Consider the following 27,353-nt stretch of genomic DNA (forward strand, 5'->3'; position numbering starts at 1 on the left):
CCGAAGAATGCACGAAGAATGCAATGGCAGTTTCTGCGGATGTCAAGGATGCATCAACAATGCAACACCCGTGGCCATTGGAGATTATCGGGAAAGAAGTAGTTTAAAATTTGAATTGAGGAGAAAATTATTGAATTAAAAATGAGCAGCCACTTTCACCAGCCCTCGTATAAACGATGGTAGAACAATTCAATGATTTTCTTTTACAAGTGCATAATAGATATTATTAAATATTAAAAACAAATTAGCTGATATTGATTTATATAGCCTATTAATATACATTTCGTTTCTTAGATTTTATTAGGCATTTATAATGTAATTGTAATAATTTTGCAGCAAATTTTTCCCAGTGGTCCTAGTACCCACACTAGCACCAACTTAGTGGTATTTATTTATGTAAGTGAGGTCATATTCCCTTATCTATAATTTATTTACATATTTATTATTAATTATTACATTATTTAGATTAATAACTTATAATAAAAAATCAGCATATCGCACCCTGAGTACAAGACTATCGTAACTCAAAAATCAGTGCAATACTATCACAACTCAGATGCCATAGTCTTGCACATATTCTTATATAATGTTTTCCATAGTGCAACACTACATTATTTGCCATAAGTCCCGTAAAAGTAAATATAATATTGCGATAGTCTTGCTGTGCCTATATGATAATATTTTCCTGCTTATGGTAAAAATATCTCATAAACTCAATGTTTTGAGTTACGATAGTCTTGTACTCAGTGTGCGATATTTTTATTTTCATTATTTAATAAATTTTACCTCTATTATTTTATTGAATTAAAAAAACTAATTTCATACACGGGTACATGTTAATTATTTTTTTCCGAGTACTTCTTTACTAACTATATTTATAATACCACTCTCAGTAATTTTATTATTTTATTTATATTATAATTTGGCTGCAAAATTAAAATATTATCTTTGAAAGATTTGTGCAATGGGAGTGCATGACTTGATGTAAGCTTTTGGACATACGCCATTGCTAAGCACATGTTGGTGTGTCTGTAGAAGAAAACTACAAAAAACACCAAAATTAAAGTTGGTTTTTTTTTTACGCCTCGTAAGTATTAACTTCTGACGCGCGTACGTATGTGCACGCACCCATTATTATTATTATTATTATTATTATTATATATTTGAATTCGTATAAGGTTTAATTATTTTTATCGGAATTTCGACTGTTCGAATTGAAATGAAAAGAGGAGCTCGAGGATGAAATCCTTATGTGCGCGCTGGTTTCATCGTCGCCTTCAATCCCCGCCGCAGAAGCCTTGGCGGCGGATCTCCCTTGCGACTCCCGTCTGCTTCCCCTCGGCCTGAGATCACGTATCAGATCCTCCGCGCGCGAGCGAAGATCACGTCGAAGATCACGTCGATGATCCTCTCTTCTGAGTCCTCTTCCCCTCCCGCCCCCTTCTTCCTGCTCGTCTCTCACCCTCTCTTCCTCGTATACTCTCCTGTAGAGACCGGAAAAATTCGCGATTTTAATGATCTGTAGGATACATTCCATGATCCTCTATGCACGCGGGAAAATTACATTTGCTCATTGGTACAGACCTGCAAAATTCGCGGATTCATTCGGTGATAGGCTAGAATTCAAACACATATACCTACCTCTTAGATGATTTGGCTATTGGCCTACTGTTCATCTGGACGAATCTCAACCAGTTATAAACCCTCAACCAAAGAAGGGTCGAATCGCAGACAAACCAGCTGAGACGACTTACAAGTCGGCAGCCAATGAACTTGCGTTATTTGCCCGAGTGTACAGAGGTATGTGCAGTCCATCCTGAAGGCCATCGAAACCGCGAATTTTTCCGGTCTCTACTCTCCTGTTTCTCTCGCCCACGGGTCCTTTAAGCGAGGACTGTACCTGAGTCGGCGACGCTGGCTGGTGCTTCTAGCGCGACGTCTCCTATGGACTGGCGCGCAGTCTTCTCGTCGTTAAAATTTAAAATATAAAACTATAAGATATACACAGTATTTATCTCCATAAAGGTATTTCACGTAATGAATTTATAACCATAGCAATTTGTTGTACGAAGATACGATATCTTTCTTTATTGTACTGCAGACTATGTCTTGACAAATGGTTTCGAAAAGGAATTTTTTTCTGTGTAATCTCTCCCTTGAAAAAAGGAAAATTTTCAATAGTTGTTAACGAGAAAAAAAATTGGTTGTCTGTAAAGTCGGTTTACGGACGATAGTTTAACGTGACAACGTCATAACTAAACATTGATGAAATGATTGCATACTTTTATGAATAAAATTGAATCATTTTTATTGAATCATCACTATTTTGTATGGATACAAAGAAGGAGTGAAATGAAATCTACAATTGAATTGATAAATTTACTTTTATTTACACTCATTAATTCAAATAAGTGTATTACTTTAACGAAGAGATTATTTTAATTAAAACTTTTATACATGTTTGCTATTTAACTTCTTCCAATTTGTGTTATTCCGTTAAGGATAGGACGATGTTAGGAAAAGTAGGAAACGAATGGGAGTGTTTCCAGTTTAATGTGCCTCGAAAAAGTCAAATCGATGGTTGTTCCAATCGAGTGGAAGAGAGTTAGATGCGGCGCAAGCGTACAATGAGCGAAACGGGACACAGCGTAACGGAACAACGTGCGTAACGGGACACTTTTTCGTGCGTGCAGCCGGCGTTCATCGATTTATTAGACGTTGTCACGTCAAAAATTGTTACGGTGTGGACACTGTTGGAACAAATATGGCGTCCTACGGCGTACCAGCTCTCCCCCTTAAAGACCTGACACCTGCTCCGAGCAGCGACTGATTGCTGTAATCCGATTAAAGGAGATCTCAATTATAAGCGCGGTTCAGGAATGAATCCGTTTGTCTCTGTGTCTGCAAGAGATCGCCGCTTTTGAAGTCCTGCAGTTCAACTTGGTTACAATTTCCCGAAAATTCACAGTCCGTGCGTTAAACTGTGATTTAAGTTAGATTTCAAAGAAATGCTACCTAATGTAGCCTATACCATCGTGCGACTTACAAAAAAAAATTTAATGGTTTCGTTACATGGTCCATAAGTAGTGGGAGGATGTATGTTCTGGGGCGCACAAACTATATGCAAAAAAAAAATTACTTTCTAAATCGGCAAAGTTAATTTCTTACGCTTTGACTTGTTAAATTTATCTGATTTAAATTTTTTTTTCGCATAAGACGTGCTAACATTATGCAGTATTAACATTTTAAAAATTCTCGCAGTAATAACATTTAGTAAAATCAACTTTAAGAATTGTAGAGTTTTCGTTGAAGTTCAGAGTAAGTTAAACAGTTTTGGGTAAATGCAAGCTGGAGTGCTGCTTTGTTGTTTTTTCTCGCTCGCAGCGCCATCTTCGTAAAATGGCTACTCCCGAGCGTAAAGCGTTTTTGTGTTCCGCAATTTTGCTAAGAGCGAATCTGTAATTTTTAGTTCAACGTGCGTTCCTTTTGTACGAGAGTGGTTGTACGTCGAAGTCGTAATGGTCGAGACGACAAAGCTCTTTTTTTCCCGCTGGCATCCACGTTCACCTGACATGACGCCATGTGATTTTTTTTTTCCTTTGGGGCTTTATAAAAGATCGTGTCTACGTTCCACCTCTACCTAATGAATTTCCAGAGTTGAGTCACAGAATTTAAGAGGCTATTGCTTCCGTTATTCCGGACGTGTTAACCAAAAATTGTGGGAAGAATTGGACTTATGGTTGGATGTGTGCCGTATAACTAAAGGTGCACATACTGAACAATTGTAAGAAAAAAAATAGCCAGTCATGAGGACTGTCAACAGAAGTGAAAGCTTAAAACTTTGTTTTTAAATATGTAATATATCATTTCTACGTCAAATGTACTTAAGAAAATGATTTCGTTATTATGTCAGTACGGTGTCAGCATTACATAATTTATCCTTACATCAATTTTTAGTCACAACAGATGTCAGTGGTATGTCAAAATTACGTAAAAATTCATTACCTAGCTACGACTTATACCAGTGATGTCTGCCCTAGGTCATGTATTCACGTGGTCACATTTAACTCCACTTACTGCTACTAGAGCATGTCGGTGTTGCGAACTCACAAGATTTTACCCATCCAAAAAAGAGCCCAACACGCACATGATACAGTTGAGCGTATACAATGTATTAGTGTATATATGCGTATACATGAACACAGGCCGCTGCGATTCGCCAGTCTGGCGCAACACGTCACTAGCATGTCGGTGACGCGAACCCACAAGTTTTCCCTCCACCAAAAAAATCGCTCAACGCGGCTAAAGAAGTTTTCGCTTCAAATAATTTTTTCATGGTCTCGTTATCCGATTCGCCAGCTCGTTCGGCCAAGTGGCACGTCTGCCTACCAGCGCGCGAAGGAAGGAGGCGGGGAGGGGGGGGGGGGGTTAATTGGAGTGCGAAAATAACCAAGCGAGAGAGGTCAATGAACGTGTAGGCCGCTTTCAATTAACGTGAGTCGCGCGGTTCGGTCGTGTGGGATGCGTCGCCCGCTGATAACACCGATAACACCTCGACCGATGGTCGTCGCGCTGAATTCCGTGTGTTGCACCGGCGCTTCCCAAGATGGCGTCCCGCGGAATTCTTGGGCTTCTGACAGTCTTGGACGTACCTTTGAATATATATACTGTATAGAAGTCGCCAGCCCAGGTTAAAATTTCTAATACGGTTTTGAGGTAGTTGGTTAATTCACCGCCGCAATCGCCACCATCTCTAGGGCATCGACTCGCGGTGGTCCCTAGCGGACAAGTGTCGAACTCTTCAAACACCCCTTCCCCCTCCTGTTGAACGACCTTGAGCTGCAGTGAATGATAGGTGGTTGGTGCGGGGAATGACAGCGGGCGACAGTGCTGCGCTCTAACGTGTAAATAACAACCTAAGACGATACAGGGCGTTACGGCAGCGCCCTGCAGCGGTGAAGTTCCCAAGCTGCTCATCATAAGCTTCTGAAAAACGTAGAGTAAATCTTATCCACTCGCGAATTCTATACAGTATATATATTCAAAGGACGTACGTACGTCTTGTGAATCGGGCAGCTGACGAACCTCATTGGAGGAAATTATAGCATTGTTTATCTACATAACAAGATATTTAACATTCTTTCCCTCAACATTTTCTTGGATTGGCAGGTATGCCACGACGATGTTCCGATAAGCCTAATTCCAAGGCTATTATGAATCAAACTTTTGAAGAAAAATTTTTTTTGTATTCTTCACATTAGATCGTGAAATAAAGGCTTTTAATTAGAAATTATAGTTTATTTTCTATTCGATCGTTACAAACGCGCAAATAGTCAGGTGTCATGGGGTCTTTGACAATAAGGTGTAAACAAGATAATTTTTGGTTTGAATGTTTGTAATTATTGTCGAATAACTTTCTTTGAAGGAGTTGGGGGTTCCGCCAAAAAAAAAGACGATCATGGGGTTCCCTGGTCGAAAAAAAGAAATCGGGAACCGCTGTTTTAGATAATCGAACACGAATGTTGCAAGTGCCTGACTAGAGTTATAGTTTATTTTTTTTTATGTGCGACATCTTATCTCTCGGTAAACGGCTGTCATATGTGGCGTATGGCGCGAACCAAAGTTCAGAAAGCCAAAGGGAATCTTTATAATGTTCATTGTTTTATAAAATTCATTGGCCAAAAATAAATCTGTTCTACTATTTTACTATTTTTACGAGGTTTACATTTTTTTTCCAAGTATTTTTTTTTTCGCTTTCATTGGAGCCGTTTCATTGTATATTTTGAAATTTCGGTCTGCTGATCGTAATCGACGTAGCTGCCCAGACAACGAATTCTAGTGGCGAGTGCGGAAACTAACTGTGATTCGCGTCCATAAATGTAGTTGAAAACACAGTCAGCGTGTATTCATCACGTTCGGCATTATTACAAAGAATTGTACGTTAAATTTCGTGTCTTAGTTTTGTATTATAAGTGTGTTTCCAAATGAAAACACGTGGATTCACTCGTTACCAGGGTTATACGTTGCACAACTCCGGTGAGGACTGAAACACAATTTTCTTTTCCGTGTTTCATCCTCGTAAAACGCTAACTTTACAGGTGTTTACCCATCATGGTATTTTAGTTTAAATTTGAGCCACTCCTCGCTAGGTATTCAACAGCTACACCGCATTGCATTGACGGCGTCCAGATTGCATAAGCACCAGGGGAGTACCAAATTTTTTTAGAATGGGATGTTGTTATAACTAGGGACTGTAAAAATTTGCATGACATTTTTTTCCCAAAATTGGCCTCTATGATTATATAAATTTACATCAATTATTGTGGAATTAGGCTTTTCATGTGACATATAAAACTCGATATCTACATTTTTAATGTTTGAATACTAAATACTCATTCATACGAATACATACCTACGAATAGCAATATAAATTTTTTTTGTACAAAAGTTTTTTTTCACCTCTATTTAGATTAAAACAACAAAAAATGCTATTGTTTATTCAACGTATAAAATTTTCTAGTAAAATATGCTAGCAAACGTTAATTTTGGGAGGTTTTATTCATAGTATCATAGTAGATCAAAAATCAATTGGATGTGTTCGCTTAGGCCCATGAGACAAGAATAAATCTGCAACAAAGATAGTGATCGTGTTGTTTTTGAGTATTAAATGATTTTCTGATAAGTATTCAGTGACAAACATATGTTGATAATATTTCGTTATCCATACGCATGAGTCCTAGACAACTTGCCAAGTACGAATGTAAGGTGATACAGGTTTAACTGTGAAACGATACATTTTGTAACACCATTTTGAAAACTGTCAAAAGTGTAGCAGTTTGTGTTATTTTAAGTCGGTTATAGTACAAATAAATGACATTTTAAAATAATTTAATCTGAAAAAAAGGGTATTTATTTCTGAAATTAGCTATTAAAGTCATGTAAGTCAGTAATTAGGAAACAAAATACAAGTGAAAATTAGCAAAAAATAACATCTATAGCAAGATGCTAAATTTTCTCGTCGCTAGACATAACTTAGAGAAACGCAGTTTTGAAACATATAACTGCAAACACACAAAATACAGTATGTTCATTAAAGAAAGTCCAAATTATAAATTTCAAAAGTATCAACTATAAGTACTATGGAGTTTTGGTTCAAGGTCACAATTAAAGAGAAACTCAAACAGTTTTATATAAGCGTGTGCGCGAGTACTGCTTTGTTGTTTTCTCGCTTGCAGCGCCACCTACACAAAATAGCGACTCCTGAGCGAAAAGCGTTTTGTGTTCTGCGATTCACTAAGAGTGTATCTGTAATTTCAGTTCAACGTCATTTTCGTTTTAAAGTTTAATTTTCGAAGTCCCTGACCGTTGGATTGGTCGTAATGGTCGAGACGACAGAGCTCTTTTTACACTGGCATCCACGTTCACCTGACATAACAACAAGCGATCTTTTTTTTCTTTGTGGCTTCATAAAAGATCTTGTCCAAAGTGTGGGAAGAATTGGACTTTATGTTGGACGTGGGCCATAAAACTAAAGGTGCACATATTGAACATTTGTAAGAAAAACTAGGTTTTTACCTTAAAATTGATGTATGATCTGTTTTAAAGTCTATATTAAACTGTTATAATATACCTTTGAAACTGGGACATTATATTATGGACATCCTTTACAATATTTTTAGTTATGCCGATTATAAGGATTGTGGCTCTTACCTGTGATAGTTCTGAGTTGTGAGTTTTTGAGTAGTAGAGCTGTGATTATTTCATAGGACCCATTTTACTCCAGGCTAGATAGATGTTTGTAAATTTGTACATTTATATGAGATAAATTTAAATTAATAATAATCAATAAATATGCTGAATGTTTAGTCTAATTTATATTATTTATTAAATATTAATATAATAATACATAAATTTTAATGCCAATAAATTGTACATACGGAAAAATAACCTCACATCTATAAATACAATTGAAAAAGGTCATAAACACAAGTTATATCACTAATATTCGCAATAAATAAATTGTTTAATGATATGGGCCAGTATCCAAATATCAAACACTAAAGTATATCATTTAAAAGCTCGTATATAATTTTTCTTTGTTTGTAGCCATTTGTCATCTTGTAAAAATTGCGTTGCATGGTACACGTGGATCATAAAAATTCACTCCCATCATTTTATTTTTTCTTAACGCGCCTAGAGAAGTATAACTTCAAACATTCTCTTACTAAACAACACCGTTTACAATGCTCACGCCACCAGGATCGCGAATTTTCGACGACTTTCCTACATTAACCTAGTAGAATATTTGATTATATCTACTACTTCTGTAAAAAAAATGTATTCTTTGCGTTTGATTTAATGTATTTATTATAATTTTATTTATTATAATAATTTGAGTATATACCAACTGTCAGAGCCTTTAACAGGTGGGCACTTAACAAATATTACAAAAAAAATGGCAATAACATACACAAAACGCAATAATAACACAACAATCAAATGGGACAACACAAACATAAACACATGACAAAAAAAACTTAAAAAATATAATAACTACATTTTTTTCAATTTTAAATTAATTGATTATCAATGAAATAACAATAATACATTATTTACATCAGAAATTATCTTAACTGCAAAAAAATAAGAATTCCAAATGTATTTAATTGAGATTAAAAAATAATGATAATAATATCTGTACAGATATCTAAGTTTCGCGTTATTTAGTTTCAATGTTATTGATAGAGACCTGCAAAATTCGCGGATTCAATTACCCCCAGGATAGACTCTACTACACTCTACACACTCGGGCAAATGCCAACTGTTCATTGGCTGCTGACTTGTGAGTCGCCTCGACTGGGTGGGCCTGTGATTCGACACTTCTATGAGTGAGGGTCCTCTAATTGGCCCTCAGTCCTCCTCCAGATTAACAGTGAACCAATGACAGAAGCAGCGCTAAGGTATAACTATTTGAATTCTAGCACAACACGAAATGAACCCCGCGAATTTTTCAGGTCTCTACGTCTTATTAGTTAGTCGCTATAAACGGGAACATCGCGAGGCCTCGTTTCCGTAGCGAAGTGCGGGTTGTTGCGTCTCGTCAAATTGGGCCTGACCTCACCTGTTCCGACTTGTCGACGCGGAGAGGGGTTGGGAGGGGGAAGTGTCACGTGTCAGGAGCTGTTTGCCCAGGGCGTGTCAGCCAGCGCTCCACGGCCGCATCGGAGCGACACCGTCTTATCGCCCTGTCTCTGTCTGGCGTGGCGCAAACAAGGTACTCCCACACGTCGCCGCAACATCCCTTCCCCCCTTTTCGCCGTTCCCCAATATCCCACCCTCCCCGCGACAAATCGCGTTTCTGTAGCCAACGCCTCTAGCGAGACAAGGCAGGACGGTCACGACTTCGAATCCTCATATTACACAGCCACAATGAGTGCTAACTGGCAGCACGACGGGAAACGGCATAACCCGCCCCCCAAAAGACCAGACCTGACCAAACCAATGCGGACTAAAAGTCCAAGTGCCCCACCCCTCGCATAGTAGAACTTCTACCACGCCCCACTCTTCTTCCGGGACCATCCTTCTATTCCTGTAACCCACCTGCTTGTGATAACGCATGACCTTTGCATCCCGCATGTGTGTGCCCAGGGTTTTCCCTTTGTCTATGGAGGTTTTACCTGGGCCCAACTTATCTAGTTTTAGTCTAGAATTAAGAGTGAGGGGAGTTAGTCATGGCGAAAACGTCTGCCATGGCTGGCCAATTCCCCTCCTAGCACATGATGCACGTGACCTTCTCAGCATGGTTAAAAACCCGCATGTTTGGAGCGTATGGGGCTTGCCCTGAGACGCACTTAGAGTCTTCCCTACCTAGACCCCTCTTTTACACACGTAGTTTTAACTTAGGTTAGGAAATTTTTTAAACTTCGAATCCCCTACTACATCACCCGCCGCCGTTTAAGCAGCAGTTCCTGTCCCGGGAAAATTCACACAACGAACGTATCATTAGTAGAGACCTGTAAAAATTCGCGGACTTATTTCGTGTTATATGCTAAAATTCAAATAGTTATTATACCTTAGTGCTGCTTCTGTCCATTGGTTCGCAGTTAATCTGGAGGAGGACTGAGGTACCAATTAGAGACCCCTCACTCATAGAAGTGTCGAATCACAGGCCACCCAGTCGAGACGACTCACAAGTCAGCAGCCAATGAACAGTTTGCATTTGCCCGAGTGTGTGGAGGATATTGGAGTCTATCCTGGAGGTCATTGAACCCGCGATTTTTTCGGGTCTCTCATCATTAGGGACAGGCATTTTATTTCGCGAAAAAAATCTGAACGGCCATTAGACTGCAACAAGGTATACCCGCACCAGCGGTTTCTTCCTTGTGATAGGTGGCCGTCTGCGAGAGAAGTCGTTGCCTTATTTCACCGAGCCGCTTAGGACGCGCCTTTTTTTTTCGCGCTGAACTATACGGTGATTGTTGATCGTAACAATCGATATGTGCCTGAAAGAAATTCACCCAATCACGAAACACAGACGAAGCTATAGTGTTTTAACTTTCAGCTAGTCTTAGAATCTTTTCGTGAAATGTGCATGACCCTACGTATCATTTGAATTCGACAGTGCAAAACATCTTAGCTCTCGGGCCACACTACTTCGTGAGTGGAACGGAAGTCCCGTTGTAACGGAAATGTGTAACGTAACAATCGGTGCTGCCATCTGTGTGGCGGAAGGCGCGAACCAAAGTTCATCAAATCCAAAAAAAAAAATCTTTACGGTATTAATATAAAAAAAATTTCCTTTTTGAAAACCAGGTCCAAAACCGGGATAATCTGTTTCTGTTTTTTTTTGTAAAAACCTTGCATTATTATCTGCAACTTTCGTCTGAAATAATTTTTTTACGACCAACCGTTACCGCAAGGGGTAGAATAAGCAGGGGTTGGAAGACAAAAAAAAAATCATAACTCGCGTAGTACGCACATCTAATTCATTCGGATATTTTGTAAATGTTATAATTTTCATCTAAAACCTTTGTTGCCGTACGTATAATTTATTTGCATTGAAAAATATATTTTTTAAAATAAATAATTAAAAATAATAAATTATACAAAAAATTAGTATATTAATTGATTTTCATTACTATTTAAAATTTATTTCGATTATTTTAATAAATCAAATTATTGATTTTATACAAGTGTTATATAAATATTGAATACTCAGTATTTATTTAATTTTTTTAAAACACATATTTTCAGAATACAATTCAGGCCATGAAACACCAGGTACAGATCCGTAAAAGCACTCGAAGGGCTTGCATTAACACCTTTATCTTCATTTTTCCGCCATATAATGTTTAAGTCCGCAGACTTGCGCTTAGAGGCGATACCGCGCTTTAAGCAACATCCAGCGTCGCTCTTGTCATCCCGCCTCACTTAAAACAATCACATCGCTGTCCAAGCGGGTTTTAAGACCAAACGTTACCTGTCACTAGCTTGTGGGCAATGCAATTTGTTTTGTGGTCTAATAACGTCCTGACTACTTACAGGTACCATAAAAAAATTTAAGACCATTAGATAATTGAATACGATAATATTTCACTCTATATTTGTGGTATAAATACTTATTAACTGCAATAAATCTTTTAAAAGGTTCTTGACGTCTGATTAAGAAATTTTGTAAAAACGAAGGCGATAAGAACTTTTTCTCTGAAGTGGTATTTGTTTACCATAACTTTCTTTACAAATTACCATTTAAAAAACAAATAACCGTATTCTTTAGAGAGGTAATTTTTTAACCAGACCAAGTTTATTTTGGTTCTGTAAAATTGTATACCAACCTCATTAAATAAAAACTTTTAACAAATAAAGAGTAATATTTAAATTTCTTTAAAGTCAATATTTAAAAAAACTCTATTTTTTAAACATTTTTTTTATATAAAATTAGGAATAAATAATAAAACAATTAATAAATTTTATCTATTGGAATTTTATAACTTAAAATTAGAATTTTAAACCTATTGATTGTTTTAAACTTCTGTTAAACCTGTACTAGAATTTACTTTCCTGTTTTTCCACATCATAAGACTTGAAAATACGAACTTTCTTTCGAACTATTTCTTTATGAATATCCGAAAATAGCAAGAAATAAAAAAAAATTGTAACGTTTCTATTGAGATCAAGTTTCAATGTGTAAAAAATTAAATAAAATAAGTGAACCCGGAAAGTTAACACAAATAAATGAATAAATAAACAAACGTCAGGAAGACACTCCGAAGAGAGAGACTCGCAAATGACGTGTCGGTGACGTAATTGCGGAGGACTGCCGTCTCATCACGGCAATCCCCTCAGGAGAAATGTTTCCCACGGCGTTCTTTTCTCTTGTCCAACCGCTTCCCCCCCCCCCTTACTGTTAAGCTGCATAGAGTAAAGAAAAAGCCGCTGGGACTGCCGCAAAGCAAACAACTTTAGAGCGAAGCGACACCCTCTTTTCGTCTCGTCCCGACGCCCATATAGCTTCCCCTTCCACCCTCCTCCTCTTCTTACGGTGCGTCCGGAAGAAGATAAAAGAAGAAAAAAAAAGAAGAGTTTCTTGCGAGCGAAGAGGAAGAGGTTTTGGCGGTAGTTCTGCAAGGGCTGGACTCCCAGTATCTCTTTTCCTGCCTTTGCTTTTGTACGCTTCAACTTCTTCTTCTTCCTTCGTCTTCTCTTTGTCCTGCGTCCTTCCTCCTCACCATCGCCCGCCATTGTCTCCGCATGTTTCCCCCACCCCCTCCCAACTCACCACCACCCTCGTCATCTACGTGACGGCCTCATGGCGCTCTCGACAGAAGGACGTAGTGTGCTTCGGAATGCACACTGCCGGCTCGCGTACTTGTGGGTGGTGAAAGAAAAAAAACACGCATGATTCAAGGAGTATCCCTCCGAGCTCGACTCAATTACCTATCATCCTTCTCCTCCCCTCCATCCACGTTCCCTAACAAACTTCCCCTTAAGACCCCCGCCTACCCGGGCACACACACGGTGCGCAGAGCTTCAGGGAAAAACAACGCGATTTCACAACAACGAAAGATATCCCAGTGGGGTCTGTTCACGAAAAGCATTTAAGAGTTCGCCGAGGGCCTGAAAATACTTTTGATTTCGGATTAAGTTTTTAAACTGTATTTTTGTAACAGTCAAAATGGCTGAAACGCGTGTTTTCATAATAATTTTTAGGCGTGAAACAACCGGTACAGATTCTTGAAAGCACCCAAGGGACTTGCATTACACCTTTATCTTCATTTCTCCGCCGTGTAATGTCACGGTCACCGCTCGATGCACGACGAGAAGACTGCGCGCCAGTCCAGAGGAGACACCGCGCTAGAAGCACCAGCGAGCGTCGCGCTTATCATCCCGCCTCGCTAGCACAGATACGGCCCGACCTAATTGGCCCCCCTTAATGGATGAACCTGTTGTGTGAACGCAGGGGTGCCCATCCGCACCAATTCTGACGGCGCATATCACCACACCCCCGTAAACCAAAAATCTCCCCTCATTCCCCCTCTCCACAAAAAAATATACTGTTACTTACCTAAGACTTTGTATTTTGTTAATTTCCAACCAGGTGGTTTTGTAAGTTCTATAGCAGATATATATTTTTTATTATTTATAATAATCGTGTTTAAACGCAAAAAGTCGTATGGCAATTAAAAAGTAAGCGAAATATTGTACTTTAGACACAATAAATTTTAAGCTTTTAAAAAACTTTTCTCAATAGTGTGTGTGTGTGACTATAGTATTGTCGTAGTTTAGTTTTACTAACAGCCGGTAGGATAAATCGTGGCGATAACGTGAGCAATGCGTAACGGAAATAAGCGTAACGAAACAAAGTGAATCGTTCATATCTTTTACGCTCGGGCTCATATGCCATGTTGATTCTTTTTTGGCAATAAATTTTTCAAAGGATAATTAATTATAAATTTGTTGTTCAGCCACACGTATTTTCAACAAAGAGATTCATTCATATTTTTTTTACCGGTTGGTGTAAAAAAAAAAGGTGTAAAAGTGACAGTAATTTATAATAATTACGAGCTCTTTTAACACCCGTAATATCACACTTGGTGAGTATCTGTCGAAAATATTTTTGTGGCAGCACAACAAATGAAACGGAGGAATCAAATTAAAATTTTAGGAACAGCACTTAAAAAAAATTGCTTGTCTGTAAAGTCGGTTTACGGACGATAGTTTAACGCGACAACGTCATAACAAAACATTGATGAAATGATTGCATATTTTTATGAATAAAATTGAATCATTTTGATTGAATTATCACTATTTTGTATGTATACAAAGAAGGACTGAGTTGAAATTTAAAATTTAATTGATAAATTTACTTTTATTTGCATTCATTAATTCAAATACGTTTATTACTTTAACGAATAGATTATTTTAACTATAGCCTTTATACATGTTTGCTATTTAACTTCTTCCAATCTGTGTTATTCTGTTAAGGATAGGACGATGATAGCAAAAGTAGGAAACGAATGGGAGTGTTTCAAGTTTAATGTGCCTCGAAAAAGTCAAATCGATGGTTGTTCCAATCGAGTGGAAGAGAGATAGATGCGGCGCTAGCGTACAATGATCATAACGGGACAATGAGCGTAACGGGACAATGAGTCATCCTTTTTTGTGCGTGCAGCCGGCGTTCGTCGATTTATGAGATGTTGTCACGTCAGCAAGAAATATAAGCAGCAAAATGATTCAATGTACCAACCCCGAACCCGAGGGGAATTACGTGCCTGTTGTTGGCAGCGCCGACGCAAAACAACCGCAGTGCTTGTTCTCTGAAGATTTCTCCAGGGGAAGGAAACCAAACCACCGCTGACTTCCCTGACTTCCCTGACTTCCCTGACTTCCCGGGTCGGATCCAGCCAGACAGTCTCCAGCTTGGTTTGCGGCGCGCTGTTGCCAGATCTCTCTCTCTCGATAACAACACGTTACGAAGAAGTTCAAGGAAAATTTATACTCCTTTGAAATTCTCTGGTTGCACACAAAAACATTTTAAGAATTTTTGACGTGACAACGCCGGCTGACGCACGAAGATGTGTCCCGTTACGCACATTTTCCCGTTACGCTCATTGTACGCTTGCGCCGCATCTATCTCTCTTCCACTCGATTGGAACAACCATCGATTTGACTTTTTCGTGGCACATTAAACTTGAAACACCCCCATTCGTTTCCTACTGTTCCTATCATCGTCATATCCTTAACAGAATAACACAGATTGGAAGAAGTTAAATAGCAAACATGTATAAAAGTTATAGTTAAAATAATCTCTTCGTTAAAGTAATAAACATATTTGAATTAATGAGTGCTAATAAAAGTAAATTTTTCAATTAAATTGTAGATTTCATTTCACTCCTTCTTTGTATCCATACAAAATAGTGATAATTCATTAAAAATGATTCAATTTTATTCATAAAAGTATGCAATCATTTCATCAATGTTTTGTTATGACGTCACGTTAAACTATCGTCCGTAAACCGACTTTACAGACAACCTATTTTTTTTTTTCCTTTTGTTGGTGGTGATGGGTATCAGGCCACTTTAGATGTGTAACATCTTAGCTCTCGTTGTACGGCATTTAGTCGGAGTCATTCCCCGAATGGGACGGAAGTACATGAACGGAAATGTGTGACAGACGGTGCTGCCGCATGTGGCAGATGGCGCGAACAAAAGTTCACAAAGCTGAAGGAAAACTCTTACAGTATTAATTTTTTTAATGAATTTTAACAAGATGGACAGTACATTAAAAAAAAAACGTTGTCGAAAAATGAAGTCCAAAACCGGGTTTTTATTATATTTATTGAAGTCTTTTTTTTCCTCGCTTTTATCGGAGCAGTTTCGTTGTAAGGATTGTTTAACATTTTCTCTCTGCAAATGGAATGATTCGATAGTCGACGCCGCTGTTCAGCAGCGAATTCTAGCGGCGGTTGAGGAAACTACGTCTGGATTCGCGTCAAGAAATGTAATTCAAAAACACGATTTTCGTATATTTATCACGCTTGGCATTATTTAAAAAATTTTAAATTTAATGTGGAGGTTTCGTATTATAAGTGCATTTTCAACATGAGAACAAGTGAATTTACTCGTTACCAGAGGTTAGATGTTACACACTACTGCCGATTAGTAGAGACCGGAAAAACTCGCGAATTCATTTCGCGATAGGCTAAAATACAAATAGTTATACCTCAGTGCAGCCTCTGCTATTGGCTTAGAACTCATCTGGGTGACTCTGGGCCAATGAGAAACGCCCGACCAAAGCTTTATCGAATCACAGGCTGCTACGTTGGGACGTCTCACAAGACAGCAGCCAATGAGTGGGTGACATTTTACCGAGTGTAGGTAGAACTATGGAGTTCATCCTGCAAGTCATTGAACCCGCAAATTTTTCCGGTCCCTACCGATTAGTGAAAGACTCGCTCGCATTTTTTTAAAATTATTATTTACTGTTTTACTTACATAATTTACGCAAGCATACTAAAGTTGACAGGGAACTTAACACTTACAAACACAAGCTTGTACTTAAGTGATACTCGTCTCCTAACGCCATGAGCTTTATTTTAACTATATCATCCGTCCAGTAAAAAAAAAACACAAAAGTGCAAAAATTAATATTAGTACAAAATCACCAAAATATACAATTTTTTTTTTAAAAATAATTAATAAGATCGTGTCCCTCAGAACCACACGGAATTAAGACACAATTTGGAAATCTTTTAGTAGGAGACGCAATATAAAGGAAAAGGTGGATTAAATTGGATATATACTTCTACCTCCCCCCCCCCCCCAATTTATGATACAATTTGTGATAATTCGGTGAAGGCGGTCTATAATTTTGTGGTGCAGAGTGAAATGTTGTAACGCCTCAAACAACAAGCTACACAGTAAGTTACTAATGTTGTTGGGATTGATAATTTTATAGTCCGAATTTCTTGTTCCTATCGTGTGTTTTGAAATACAAAGAATCTATATCCCCCCCTCTTTTTTTAAATCATTGTTTTAAAATCATCCTAGACCACCAATGGCAATTTTAATAAAGAATGAATAAACATTTTTTTTTTCAAAGATACTGTATGTTTTCCATAAACAGCCATTTGCGTGTGTACCAACACGTACTTACTTAGGATACCAATGCAATTAACCTCACGTTTTTCTGACTAAAGTTAAGCGTTGGACTTATCTTTTGCTAAATGTTTAGAGGGAAAATTTTTGAGTTGGTTTCGATGTTACGATGGCAGTATGGATGAAGTTGTTTTAAACCACTTTTACCCATAGCAAGAATCACTCGAAAAACGTTGGAATAACCTAATTTATTATTTTTTAATTGGTCTGTGAAAATTAGCAGTAAATTCTGTGTCTACAGTACCTTGTTTCTCGCCTGCGAAAATTTACGGTAAATGCTTACCGTGGCTAACCCATTTAACCTGTTTTCACCTATAGTGATTTTTAGCCATGTTCTAATACACTTTAACGAAAGGAATAACTAAAATTCAACCAATCTAAAAAGACAAAAAAAAATTTTATTTTTATTTTTAGAAATTTAGAGTTTGTGGTTTTTGTGTTACTTCCTCCCCTTCCGAAAGGGGGGTAGTCCGCCCCCCCCCCCCCCCCCCAAACAAAAAAACATGCTCCTTTCTCTAGAATCCAACCTAGCTGCTGTTTTTGATTAATTATCGCTTGTGCAAAGTACCCGCTTTGCAAAGTTGAGAAAGGACAACCCCCCCCCCTTTTTTTCTTCAGCTTAATCATTCTCCGACGAAAGCTTTGTTCTCCATTTTGCGCAAAGTTTGTAAGACAATCCCAACTTACTTCTGTCCGCGTCCATTCTCTTAAATCCGTGGACGTGTTAAGGAGCGGCAGTCACTTGAATCCAATTTGTAAACGTGCGAACTAAATAGCTGCTGGATTCATTAGAGCTGCTAGTTATCTAAATTAGCGTGGATTGATTTTCCTTCTTACTCCAACTCTCTCTCTCTCTATCTGTCTTCTCCCCTTCCTACCCTCCCCTTTTTCACCTTCCTTTAATACAACCTCCCTGTAGACTTGTTAAAATTGCCAAGAAGAAAATATATCTGTAATTTTTTTTCAAAAAATTCCTTTGGAAACTAGTTGCCAAGAAAGATATTGTAACTTGTACAACACACGGCTATGGGTTACTTTTGCGTATATGAAATACGTTTTCCGAGATAATAATGACTAATTATTAGAGACCTGCAAAATTCGCGGTTTCGATGGCCTTCAGGATAGACTGCACATACCCACCCCTGTACACTCGGGAAAAAAAAACGCAAGTTCATTGGCTGCCGGCTTGTAAGTCGTCTCAGCTGGTTTGTCTGTGATTCGATCCTTCTTTGGTTGAGGGTTTATAACTGGTTGAGATTCGTCCAGATGAACAGTAGGTAGGCCAATAGCAAAATTATCTCTAAGAGTTATATGTGTTTGAATTCTAGCCTATCACCGAACGAATCTGCGAATTTTGCAGGTCTCTACTAATTATTACGAAAATTGGTGCATAGTTTTATACTCCAATTGATGTTTCATTCAAGCATTTTTTTTTTCTGAAACCATGAAAAACCTAATCGATTACTTAATAATATTATAATTAATGTGCGCAGTTAATCCTGGAAAGCTGTTCAGGGAACGGTTCGCAAATAACTTTTAGGCCTAACTGTTGGAGGTACTGGGACAACACGAGGCATAAATACCAGGGAAAGAACACGAGAACCCTGTCAGTATTCTGTGGTGGTACAATTGTTTACAAAATATCTGTGACTTTTCATTAATATTTCTGTGGCGTTCCACTTCTTTCTTATTATATTTTTACGATTTACCGCGGGTTAGTAAACGATAGCCCAATAAAAGATTTTTATCACACACAGTTTTATTGATGGCCACTACTTATGTCACTTACAATTAATATTATAAAATTGCCAAATAATCAATTGCACTTAAAAATGTTGCTTCACCAGTCACTCAGTTTCCGCACACCGCACACCTCGCTGGACCGCACCTCCGGCGCAACTCTCGCCGCAGCACCCGTCGTGGATCTCAGCCGCGGGACTCCGTCGCCGCACTCCGCCGCCGTCCGCCGACGCACTTCCCCTTCGCCGAGATCCCACTCGACGCCTCGCTCGGAACTTCGCTTGGAACTCCGCCGCGCCCGCGACACTATCGCCCGGAACTGAACTCTTCGACATGGAACCTTCGCCACTCTGCCGCACCCGCGGCACTATCGCCCCGGAAGCTCCACCACGGGAAGGCTCCTGTCTGAACTCTCTCTCTGAACTCCTCTCACTCCCTGCCCTGACGTCCTCGGGCATATATATAAGCCCCGGCGCAATTCCAGAACTCGCCAGAGCGGCCGGGGCCAGTCGCGTCATTCCGAGCCGTCCCGACGGCAGAAATCTCTCGAAAACACGTGTCGCCGGCTCGCGTAACTCGTAACTCCGCAGCTGTCAGGTTTCAGTTACGTGTCAAAGGCAGGGCGCCGCGCGGGGAGTGGTGGGAAGGAGGGGGAAAGCGACAATCCTTGTTATCTTCCAAGCGCGCGCGGCGCATATCATGTTTCGGCAGTCGCCAGCCAGCTCTGCACCTGCACGTGTCCCGGCCTTGCTCTCGTTCGTAACAATATTATTAGACGTAGGAAACATAATTCTCTTTGGCTGAGGTCGCAGATCAGGAAAAAAAATATATATCTGCAAGTACGCGAGAGCTAAATTATGCTATCGCGCAAGTATGCATGTGTATCAAGTATGCGAGTGTGCAAGTATGCTGCGTCATTTCTACCTCTCCCCGTGCAGTCTACTCCTTTACCTGTTCCCTCTAAAAACCACGTTCATAACAGAAGTAGCTTGGCGCCTGGGCTGTAGCCGCGCACACAGATAAAAAAAGGTTTGTTTGAATCAAACAAATATTTATTTATGTATGGCGAAACAAAAATTTACTTGCTGTAACAAATATTTTGTTAGGTTAACCAAACTTGGTAAGCAACAAAAATTATTTGTTACACCTAACCAAACATACAGTTGAGTTGAAAAAAAAAATTATTTTGTTGGGTCAACAGAATCTTTCCTACTACAAAATATTTGTTTGAATTAACAAATTATAATTATTTCGCCATATACGAACAAAAAATTTTTTTCGGGCAAACAATCCTTTCTCTCGGTGCGCGTCCGCGGCGAATAATTCACCGACGTTTCGGGGTCGAAATCGCAGTCGCACATCTTCAGGGAGCAGATTATTAGCCGAAGACGTGCGGCTACAACCCAGTTTGTTTGTGTTTGTTTCGTCTTTTAGTTTTTGCTGCGTTTTTGTCTGTTTTCAACTGTTGTGCTGAATTTTTTGGGTTCGGTATTTTTGTGCTGTCATCATTTATGGTTTTTTTTTTCGTTCTGTTAGTCCATTTTTCTTTGTTTTTCTTTGTTTGTTGACCATATTCCTGTTGTGCAGTATCCTGACAACAGCAAATTTTTGCTTAGTTTGTGTTTTTGTGATTTGTGTTTTTTTTTGTAGTTTTCTTCTACATACATACATGTGCTTAGCAATGGCGTAGGTATGTCCGAAAGCTTACATCTAGTCAGAACCCAGAAGGCAGAGCTACTTCAAGACAGTATGGCCGGGAAAGAAATTCTGTGCACGACTGTTTCCCTCGTGACGATCGGAAGGTTGCAGCCGACAGAGAGCTGGGAAGTTTCACTAGCGAACTATGTACCGTGCGTGTTGCAGTTGGACCAGGGGACGCAGACAGACGGCTCGACCAATCACCGACGAGGCAGCATGGAGGAACCTGCGCGCCTGGCCGGCGAGTAGAACAAGGTGAGCTTACCTCACTTTACCTCACCTCACCTCACCACACCTCGCCGAGTATGTCGGGAGCGCGTCGTTTGGCCTAAAATATTTGGCCCAAAACTGTTTCAGAACATTCACTTGGCCTAAACTTTTTTTTACCTAAAGTCATTAGGCCTAAAATTATTTGGCCTAAACAGATTTGGCCTAAAGCCATTTGACATAAATTTGTTTGGCTCAAAGTCATTTGGCCTAAAATTATTTCGCCTAAAGTCGTTTGGCATAAAGATATTTGACCTAAAGTCATTTGACCTAATATTGTTTGGCATAAAGTCACATGGCCTAAAAATAAATAGCTTAATTTTAGGCCAAATTATTTTAGGCCTACTGGCGGGTACCCAGTATGTCCACACACCAGGGACAGGGGCGGGAATATGTAGGATTCAGAGGTGGAGAGGGTTTACTGGCGGAAATTCGCCGGGGGCGGAAAAGTAGGGGTAGTTTTTTTTTCTGACCATCAACTCTAACGCGATTCAAGCAGTTAATTTTTTTTTGTTTTAATGATACAAGATGGCGGCCTACAGCAGACGAAAATATATGGCGGAAGTGTAATTTAAATTTTGTTGAAATTTAATTAATCAATTTTTTTTTCCAAATTTGTGTGTTAATAACTAGGGGTTTTTAGATGGCTGCCGTGACGTCATAATTTAAGATGGCGGAATGTATTAATTAAAAAAATTATTATCTTTAATAAATTTTAATATTTTCTTGATTTTATAGCATAAAGAATAAGGATGTCGACCATAGTGATAAATGAAACAGTTACGTAATAATTTGAAATGGCGACTGTGGCATCCTTATTGTCGGTGGCTTAGTGCGGCTTGATCATGAGCAAATTAAGCCGCTTTGGGGAATTTTCAAGTCGTTGACTTTTTTGGGACTAAAAACGGGAAATTTTCACTTCAAACCTGGAAATTTTCCCTCGAAATAGGGAAATTGTTGGTTTCCTGATAGTTTGAGTTTTTTGGCGGAATTTTTTTCTCCTTAAAAACTGGAAAATTGTGCAAATTTTTGGTACATTTTGAGTTTTTTTTTTTTACTTTTGAAATTCAAGGTAAAGATCGAAGGTCAAGGTAATCCAAACTGGACGCCGTGACGTCAGAATCCACCAAGCACCGGGCATCAGGCGCCGGACATACATTTACGTACTAACTGCAGAACTCGTGCATGTGCTTATATAAAACTGTTTTGAGTTACTCCTTAATCGTGACTTTGAACCAACACACTACAACGTTTACAGTTGATGCTATTAAAAATTACAACTGGAGCATTCTTTTAAGGACATACCGTACCACATCTTTCACGATAACAGTTTATGACTCCCATCAGTCAGTTAATTTTTTTTGACGAGATAACGTCTTATAAATCGATGAACGCCGGCTGCACGCAAGAAAAAAAACATGACTCATTGTCACGTTCCGCCTGAGCCGAGCGTGCAAGAACCGGCCAAACCACCGTGCGAGAAAATCTTCTATAATATCAATACAGGTTAAGAGAGGTCTTTTTAACTAATTGTTCGTGATTATATTCAAACAAATTATTTAAATTAAATTTGCAAAAAAACTGTAAATAATATTTGAAAATTAAGAAGAATGCAATTTTTCATCAATGTTTTCTTATGACGTTATCACGTAAAATTATCCGACTTTACAGACTTTTTAATACTTATGCGAATTTATGGACATTAATTTCCTTATAAACGTAAATCATTTTATTTTATTTTAAGTAAAAATAGAGGAAATAGACCAACCTAGTATGGAATAATCTAACCAACGTACTGAGCTATGTAGTTAATAATATTATAGCAATAAGATTAAAAAAAGTAAATGTATTCACGTATATTTTTTTAAAGCACAATTTTTTAAATAAAATTATATTCGTAGTTGTCCGGCTTGAGGCAGGGTCGGCATGGATGGAAAAGGACTGATGTGTGCGCTACCCGAATGACTGGAGAATGCTTGAGGCGAGGTGAGATGGGAGTTTGGAGCAGCGACGGAATGAATTGGCTGGGGGAGGGGGTAAAACGGGAGAACACCGAGAAAACCCTCAAGACCAAGGAAACATCCGCCACGTTTTTCCCCCACACTCGCGAACAATCCCGAGTTTGACACCGCCGGGAATTTATAACTAGGGATTGCCTCAGTGAAAGGCGAAAGTCCTGACCATCTTAACCACAGTGCCTTTTTCGATGACTCCGTATTTTTTATTTTTTAGTGATTAAAGACATATTATCTCTCGGTATACGTACGGCATTTGGCAGCAGTAAATCAGTGAACGGAAAGGAAATCGCACGGAACGGAAATGAGTTAACCACATTGCCGCCATCTGTGGCGAATGGAGCGAACCAAAAGTTCACAAAGCCAAAGTGAAACTTTGGTAATTTTTTTATAGTATTTTAATGTAATTCCATGAAAAAAAAAAAGGTCCGAAGCCGGGGCTCAGTAGTTTTTCGCTTTTGCCGTAGCCATCTCATTAAATAGTTTAACATTTTCGCTCGGCTAATCGAATGATTCTATAGTCGACGTAGCTGCTCCGGCAGCGAATTCTAGCGGCGGTCGAGGGAAATTCGCGTCTAGAAATGTAGCTGAATAAAACATTTCGCGTGTGTATGTATGTATGTATGTATGTATATATATATCACGCTTGGCGTTATTTCGTGTCCGAGTTTCGTATTATATGCGTATAATTGCAACGTAATAACTCGTTAATTTGCTTGTTACAGAGGTTATATGTATCTGGCGAATACTGAACTTGTTTTTGTTTTTTGACGTGAATATGTCTTTAAAATTGCTTCCCTAGTGGGAGGCAATTCAAAAAACGAATGATGACAAAATCGGGGGATACAGTTTGGTGTTGCAGCTACATATCTATCATCTTCGTCGAAAATTTAATTACACCACCGGACAGCTAAAGGATCAAAGATTTCGTTACGCTAAGTGAGGACTGTGACACATCGCGCGTGGTGGAGGGGGAAAGCGCCACCATTTTTAAAGTCATTTTTGCTGCGTTTCTAGATTTTCCATTCAGTATAACTTTTGACTCGGAGAAGCTACGACGTTCGCTTCAGTTTCAATCGCCAGCTCTCGTCAAAATCTATCGATCGCATGTATGAAACATTAGTGTAAAATAGTTGCAGTGAATTTACATGATGTTAAAATAAATTTTAAAAAAATGTTACCTGTTAGGTACACGTATTCACGTACAACACACGGCCGTGTCCATGACTGGAGACCCGGAAAATTCGCGGGTACAATGACCTCCAGGATGGACTCCAATATCCTGTACACACCCGGGCAAATGCCAACTGTTCATTGGCTGCTGAATTGCGAGTCTTCTCGACTGGGTGGCCTTGTGATTCGACACTTCTATGAGTGTGGGGTCTCCAATTTGCCCCTCGGTCCTACAGATTAACAGTGGACCAATGACAGAAGCGGCACTAAGGTATAATTATTTGAATTTTAGCATAAAACGAAATGAACCCGCGAATTTTTCAGTTCCCTATCCATGACTAGAGACCCGGAAATTTCGCGGATTAATTTAGTCGCAAGCTAGAATGCAAACTTTCACACTCTCTCACTGTGTTCATGATCGGCACGCAGTTGTTTGGACACGCCCCTCTACGACCGTGAGCCAACGATGCCCGGCTAGGAGGGAAGTGAGCGAATCAGGTAGTGCCAAATAACAAGGATAAAAATGTTCTCGCTAAGAAATCAACCAATGGGAAAGTAAACATGGGTCGAGCACACCTATAACTTTGAATTCTATCCTGAGACCAGAAGAATCCGCGAAATTTCCGGATCTCTATTCATGACTAGACACCGGAAAAATTCGCGGATTCATTTCACGATATGATAGAATCCAAACAACTGTACCTTTATATTGCTTCTCTGATTGGCTCACAGTTAATCTGAAGGTCTCGAGCCAATGAAAAACGTTCCACCAAAAAAGTATCGAATCGAAAGCGTCCCAGTTGACAGGTGTCACGAGTCAGTAGCCAATGAGCAGGTGGAGTTTGCCCGAGTGTGTAGGGGATTGTGTAGTTTATCCTAGAGGTCATCAAAAGCGTGAATTTTTCCAGTCTCTATCCATGACACACCGCATCTAATTTTTTTTTTTTCCTTTTTTTTTAAATTTTTTTCGCTGCGCAGGGTTTCCAGGCCTGCGAGCGATCCCCGCCGACACACGACGACCCGGCTAGCGGACCGTGTCGAGAGCGAACGGGCCGATACCTGCGGAGCTGCCACGGGCCAACGGGCCGCCAGCTGGCGCTACCGCTGGCGGCGCTGAACAGGTCAGTGCAGTCACCGCGAAATCACCTTCCTTTTTTTTACAAATGAAGATCGCCCGCATTCACTCGCAGCAATCTGAAGTTATTTTTTTTTTTTTTTTTACTAAATTCCTTCGACTGAATCTTCTTGTCCTGTCTGATATTTTTAAGTTGGAATGAGTTCGTCTGCGTGGTCTTCGGTGTGTTCTCTCGTAATACATGTTTAGGTTCGTTGTGAGGTCCGTACGTATTGACTAGTTGAGTCCTTACTGGAGTGGAACAGTTTTTTTTTTTTGTGAAATAACAGTTGCTATGCTTATAACTAGCGTGCTGCATAGTACGTGTTATTTTCCATTTGTGTGTGTTGCTAATTGATGGAGACCCGAAAAATTCGCGGGTTCAATGACCTCCAGGATAGACTCCAATATCCCCTACACACTCGGGCAAATGCCAACTGTAACATTGGCTGCTGACTTGTGAGTCGTCTCGACTGGGTGGCCTGTGATTCGACACTTCTATGAGTGAGGGTCTCTAATTGGCCCTCAGTCCTCCAGATTAACAGTGAACCAATGACAGAAGCAGCACTAAAGTATAATTATTTGAATTTTAGCATAACATGAAATTAACCCGCGAATTTTTCAGATCCCTACTAATTGATAGAGACCTGTAAAATTCGCTATTTCAAATCCCTAAAGGATGGACTCCCTGATCCTCTAGGCACTCGTGCAAATTACATCTGGTGATTGGTTACCGACTCGGAACACCTGTTGACTGGAATGATCGTGATTCGCTAATTCTTCTGCTAAAGATTTTTCATTGGCCCAGAGGCCTTCAGATAAACTGTGCCCCAATCACTGAAGCAAAATAATGTCAAAAGTGTTTGGACTCAATCCTATCGCGAAATGAATCCGCGAATTTTTCAGGTCTCTACGTAATTGATAGAGACCGGAAAAATTCGCGGATTCGTTTCGCGATAGGCTGAAATTCAAACATGTCTACAATAATTCTGCTGGTTCTACTATTGGCTCGCAGTTTAACTGGAGCTCTCTGGGCCAATGAGAGACTATCGACCAAATAAGCGTCGAATCACAAGCTACCCAGTGGAGACGGCTCACAAGTTAGCACCCAATGAACACGCGTGTTTACTTGAGAAATGCAGAGGATAATGGAGGCTGTCCTAGAGGTCATTGAATCCGCGAATTTATCCGGTTCCTACTAATTGATAGAGACCTGTAAAATTCGCGGATTCATTTCGTGATAGGATAGAGTCCAAATACTTTTGACATTATTTTGCTTCAGTGATTGGGCCACAGTTTATCTGAAGGACTCTGGGCCAATGAAAAATCTTTAGCAGAAGAATTAGCGAATCACGATCATTCCAGTCAACAGGTGTTACGAGTCGGTAACCAATCAGCAGAAGTAATTTGCACGAGTGCGTAGAGGATCATGGAGTCTATCCTTTATGGATTTGAAATAGGCAATTTTACAGGTCTTTACGTAATTGATAGACACATGCAAAATTCGCGGATTCATTTCGCGATATGCTAGCACAAAACAAGAATACCTTCGTACCGCTTTTGCGATTGGCCCACATTTTATCCGGGGAAGTGTGAGCCAATGGGAAACACTAAACCAAGAAAGTGCCGAATTACGGACAGCCTAGTTGAGACGTCTCACGCGTCAGTAGCCAATGAACAGGTGTCATTTCCGCGAGTATTTAAAGGACTGTGGAGTCTATCCTAGAGGTCAATGAATCCGCGAATTTTACAGGTCTCTACTAATTGATTATGGAAGCTGTTCTGTTTCCTGTAGACACTCGTGCACAGGTGTAATGATGTGAAGAACGGGTCGTTAAACACAACGCCGAAATACCTTTACGCCGGCTATCAAAATTGACCACAACGCCGACAGCTAGAAAACTGCTGTTTACCACAACGCCGAAACAACAACAACTGAATGAATTTGTGTGTGTTTCTTAAAATGTACCTTAACGCCGAAATACCACAATCAAACCTAACCTTACCTAACCTAACCTAGCGTAATATAACCTTATCTAACTTAACCTAGCCTATCCTAGCCCAGCCTAACCTAGTCTAACGTAACCTAGTCTAACGTAACCTAGTCTAACCTAACCTAGTCTTAACTAAACTAAACTAGTCTAACCTTACCTAGTCTAACCCAGGGGCGTAGCCAAGAGGGGTTTTTT

The 27,353-nt window shown here is 39.5% G+C and overlaps 1 protein-coding gene across 2 annotated transcripts in view; it reads left to right on the forward strand.

Annotated features, from left to right (window-relative positions):
- Nucleotides 1-27,353, forward strand: part of LOC134540858 (cGMP-specific 3',5'-cyclic phosphodiesterase) — a 274,843-nt gene that overhangs the window by 129,425 nt on the left and 118,065 nt on the right. For both annotated transcript variants that reach the window (XR_010076524.1, XM_063383866.1), the window contains exons 2-3: nt 20,761-20,850; nt 25,029-25,171. The gene's annotated coding sequence lies outside the window, so the exon portion shown is untranslated. The remainder of the gene's footprint in view (nt 1-20,760; nt 20,851-25,028; nt 25,172-27,353) is intronic.

Source organism: Bacillus rossius, chromosome 17 (assembly GCF_032445375.1).
Source record: "Bacillus rossius redtenbacheri isolate Brsri chromosome 17, Brsri_v3, whole genome shotgun sequence".
NCBI classification, from domain to species: Eukaryota; Metazoa; Arthropoda; class Insecta; order Phasmatodea; family Bacillidae; genus Bacillus; species Bacillus rossius.